This window comes from Lutra lutra, chromosome 8 (genome assembly GCF_902655055.1).
Source record: "Lutra lutra chromosome 8, mLutLut1.2, whole genome shotgun sequence".
Taxonomy (NCBI): Eukaryota; Metazoa; Chordata; class Mammalia; order Carnivora; family Mustelidae; genus Lutra; species Lutra lutra.
The window spans coordinates 38,457,518-38,462,490 of NC_062285.1; positions in this window are offsets into that span (position 1 = coordinate 38,457,518).

A 4,973-nucleotide genomic window follows, 5' to 3' on the forward strand; every position below is an offset into this window, starting at 1 on the left:
GAGTTCTTGTGGCCCAGGAGCAGAGGGAAAGGACAGTGGGACCCAGCTGAGACCCTCCATCTTCAGACACTCACACCAGAGGGGTCTGTCACACTCCATTCATGCTCTCACCTCCCCGGAGCCCTTTCCCTCCTCCTCTGCTCTACGGACTAAGCAGGGCAATGGAGGGGGGCATGAGGGAGACCTGAGCCCTAGCTGGAGGAAGGAAGAGGAAAGTGTGATGCTTGGGCTTCTTTCCCCTCACATTCCCCTTGCCCCCTCCCTCCCTGACCCTGCCTGCCAAAACGGTGTGTGCACGCGCACGCCCGCCCAGGTCCTGAGACCCGAGCACGCGAGGGACAGCATCGGCTGCAGACCTGAGGCGGCAGGTGCCACCAGCCCTGGCAGAACGGGTCCTACCCCAGCTCAGCCAGCAGAGGGACCCTACTTCCTCAGGACCACCTCACTCTTCTGCTCAGGGCGGATGCCGGATGCGGCACTGCTGGACGTGGCCACAAGGGGGCGGCACTGCCACGACCAGGGCTTGAGGTCTGGGCCAGAGCTGCGGAAGAGCCCTTAGGGTCAGGCTGCAGAGAGGATCCAGGTGGCAGGCAGCGCCTGTCCTACCTCGGGGCGGCGTGGGCGGCGTGGGGTGGGGGGGTGGGGGGGACAGTGGGCGTGGTCTGGGCCCCAGATGATCACACAGGTGTGTCTGCAGCCTTTATGTGTGGAGCTGGGGCACACTTCTCTCTTGGTGTGTAGGTGTGTGTGTGTGTGTGTGTGTGTGTGTGTATGTGCCTGAACATGGTGCTTTCTTTCTCCCTGAATGTGTGGAGGCTTCGGTGTCTGCCTGACCCACCTCTGCTCAGATGGTTCTTCTGCTGGTGTCTGGGGGAGCGTCTGCGAATCTCAGAGCTGCGGACTAAGGGCACACAGTATTCCTGGGTGATTTCCCTAGTTTATTTTACAGGTCAGTTAGTGGGAAAGTGCGCTGAAACCGTTGCCAGTCTTCAGGTTTTGATTTTTTTTGTTGTTGTTTGGAGAAATTATCAAAGTCAGTGGTCGCGACCCTCCCGTTTGTTGGTGTCGGCTGCTCCTTCCTGCACCGTGCCTGGCTGGGCATCTCCCAAGTGCGCCAGGCTCAGTCACGGTCGTAAGGTGGGAGGAGAAAATGTGTGAGGGGAAACCTGGCGTCTCCATCCATCTGACGATGTTTCCAGAGCACCATGATGTGACACTGTGCTATCTTCATGATGGTACAAATTAGATACCATTTCTGCAATAGAAAAATTGTGGCTGATGCTATGGAGGAAAAGCAAAATGCCATGAGAAGGAGGGATGGGGTCTGGGAAGGAGGCTGCTGGTTTAGGTGTGGGCGGGGGTTGGGAAGGCCATACTGAGGGTGTGCTGGCTCTCCAGCCAGCCATCTGACCGCAATTGCAAGCCGCTGTGAGGCCAGGGAGGGGATGCCTGCCTGCAGTCCGGTGATGGCTCTTCGAATCCTAGATGGGAGATTCATTAATAAAGGCTGAAAAAAATCCATTGGCCTGAGGCTCAGGAGATGCAGGGTCCAGTCCTGACCTGCCTTTAACTTGTCTTTGTGGCAGTCCCATGCAACCAAAGTCTTCGCATGTTTCTGACAGAGGGTATACCATGCCCCCACCTAAATGCAGTCCTGTTGTAGGGAGAAATGTGGTCATGGGTGTGAGAGCCCTTTCAGTCATTCAGTGCCAAGCGGTGTGAGGTCATTAAACCAGTTGGAGGGGATGAATGAGGGCGATCTGCTCTAATAACCCGGGGGGGGGGGGACAGGCAAAGGTGCGAGAGAAGAGCCCCTTGTCAGCATCAGGGTCGGGAACGGAGCAGGAATACCTGCACTTGGCTTTAATGGAGATGGTGGGGGAGGGGTTGCTATCTGTCCCATTTGCTTTCTCTGCCTGGAAGGGCAGAAACTGGATCCTGCGGTTCTTCGAGGAGGAAGACACAAAAGAAAGGGGACCTCTCTGACCTAGCAGCCCCACCTCTTAGAGAAGAAAGGCAGGCACAGGAAAGCATGGGTAGCTCCATCAGTTAAGCATCCCACTCTTGGTCTCGGATCAGGTCATGATCTCGGGATAGTGGGTTTGAGCCCTGAGTCGTGGTCCTCTGGCTTAGCGCTCGGCATGGAGTCTGCTTGAGGCTTTCTCTCCCTCTGCCTCTACCCCTGCCTCCTTGCGCATGCGCGCTCTTTCTCTGATATAAATAAATAAATAAATCTTAAAACAACAACGACAACAATAAAAAATCAAAAGGCAGGTGCAGGGGTGCCTGGGCAAGTGATTATAGAATGGAGAGAAGCGACACAGCGTCCCGGAGCTGCAAGCAGAGGCCTTGCAGACAGGGAGGAACCGACAAGGCGCTGAGCCCACCCGGCCACCTTGGAGTCTTGGGTCACATACCGCAGACCTCGCACATGCCTCCTTCCTCACCCTCAGATAAATGTGCACCAACTCAGACGCTTCACAGTCAGCCCAGTGCACTCCTTTATAGAGGCTTGCCGTCTTGGCTTGGGTCCGAGCCCTCTTACCTCTTTGCTATGTGACTTTGGGTCAGTTCACCTTTCTGAACCTTCATTTTCTCCTCTATAAAATGGAAATAATAAGACCTAGATTAGTGTGTTGTTGGAGGCCAGTGGAGAGTGTAGGGAGAGCTGCCATGGGGACACATTTGAAAAAATCCACCTTTTCCCCCCATGCTCTTGACTCACCACATTGGGCCATCCATGAAACACAAAAGCCCAGGAAGAGTTCAGAGGCATCTTGGCAGTCTGCTGACCTCCTCAGCCCCCGGCATCAAGTGGCGTTGGGCCCAGAAAAAAGGCTACCCTTTTCCTGAACTAGGCATTTGGGGCGGGGGTGGACAAGGGAGAAGGAGGCCCAGAATAACTCTGCATCCTGGGGTCCCAGGGTTCTGCCCAACACAAGCGGTATTGTCCAAGAAATGCAGGAGCTGAGCCCCCCAAGCCCTGATCTATCCCCTGAATCCGGGAGGGCAACGCCTTTCCAGAAAATGGAAAACTGGGTCAATTTTTTCCCCTCAAGTTGCATCCATCCTTCCTTCCTTCCATCCATCCACCCATCCATCCATCCATCCATCCATCCAATAAACATCCAGTGCCTCCTCTGAACCAGCACTGTATTAAATGCTGAAGGCAGAAACAAAGAATTAGGAAACATGTCCCTATCCTTTAGACATTTCTGGTCTGGGAAACAATGACGCTGCAGTGGGACAAGAAAGAGTTGGATGCTCAGGAAGCAGGTTCCATGCCAGGCTCTCAAAAGCGTGGGCTCAGATGAAGGTGGGGAGGAGAACATTTTATGGGGTTCACGGCTCTCACAGCGGCAAGATAACGGAGTCAATTAGCCATATTCCTTCTTGTCTCCAGACACATCCCAGTTTGGAAACCATCTTAGGAAGGCTTTCCAGGTAATGCAGGGATTTCCTGCCTTTTGCAAAGACGGGGGTCTCTAGCCTCCAAAAGTTTACTAATTGGTCTGAATACCCACTAGGGGTGGGAAGCTGCAGGGGCTGGGGTGAGGGGGTTTGAAGAAGGGGGCGCTCAAAGTTAAAAGGAGTCTGGGGCCAACAAGGCAGCTATTACCCTCCAGGCCAAAGGAGAGGAGATAAGACTGCTTGTCCCTGTGTAACCCCAGGTCCTTGTGGAAAGCCCGACACATTGTAGGCATGAAATGCCATTTTTGAATGAATGAATGAATGAGCCAGGAAATTTCCCCTCTGCCTACTGTGATTCTCTTTCTTCTCGCTCCCCTTCGTGGAGAGGCTGGGTGTTTTGTTCCAGAAAAGCGGCCGCTGCTGTCCTGTATCTCATGGACTTTGGTGTCCCCACTGCACTAGGCTCCAGGGCTGACACGTGGTGGACCCAACATGCCGGGACAGATGCAGCAGCGCAGGTCACATCGTCCCAGCTGAGTGCAGGGGTAACCGCGGTATGAATTCTGCTGGGGGGCCATGGGAAGCTCTGCCAGGGTGGACCCTCTGTCTGCCTTCTGGTTTCGCAGAGGCAAGGAGTCTGAGAACTGAGACTCACTCCGGCTTCCTTGTGCTGGGGAAACCCACAGGAGATGCTGCGCGGGGCCTCCGAGGCACCCAGTGGGTCTGCTTGATGGAAAAGTACAGACTGAGATTCTCGCTTCACACCCCAGCCCTGCTGGGAGGGTCGAAATTACAAAGGAGAAGCTCATGCAGAGGGAAATTTCCCTTTCTCTCCACAACTTCCCCTCCCTCCACACCACCCGGGGCTTAAAAATCACCGTCATTGTCTTGAAAGAGGCCCTGGGGGGCTGTTCTGAATGAATGACCTTGGGACAGTCCTGCACCCAGCGTTGTGAGGGGCGTGTGCAGGAGCAGAGATGAGGATCCCACTCTGCATAATCTCACTGAGCACAAAGCAGGGGGCACACACATTCATTCAACAAGTACCGGATCGTCGCTGATGGCGGGCTGGGTGATCCGACAAGTCCCAGTTAGGGGCCTTAGTGCTGAGAGGTCACCAGAGCTTTATCATTGCTGCCGGGGACCAGACGCCACACCAACCCTGCTCCCGCTTCCAGAAGACACACAACAGACACCACTGACCCCCCGACCCCTTACTGAAGCCCCCCACAATCTCCTAAGCAATTTATCATATTGTCTTTAATTGTGAAAAGTTAAGTTGGTCTTGTTTTGTCCCTTTTACAGATGGGAAAACTGGGGGTTCGACCCTTGCCTAGCTGACCCTACCAGTAGAACAGAGGAGGGGCTCAAACTTAGGTCTTGTCTGACTGTAGACCTGTGTCCTTTCTAGATTAGGCTTCTTGAGGTATGCTCTGGGCAGTTTCTCTAGGAAAATCCCAAGGCAAAGGGTAGTGGTTGTGAAGGTCCAGAGCCTTGCCTTGAAACCACAGAGGGCAGGTACTTGGTGGAAAACTCCAGCGCGTGATTCACCCTCCTCCTGA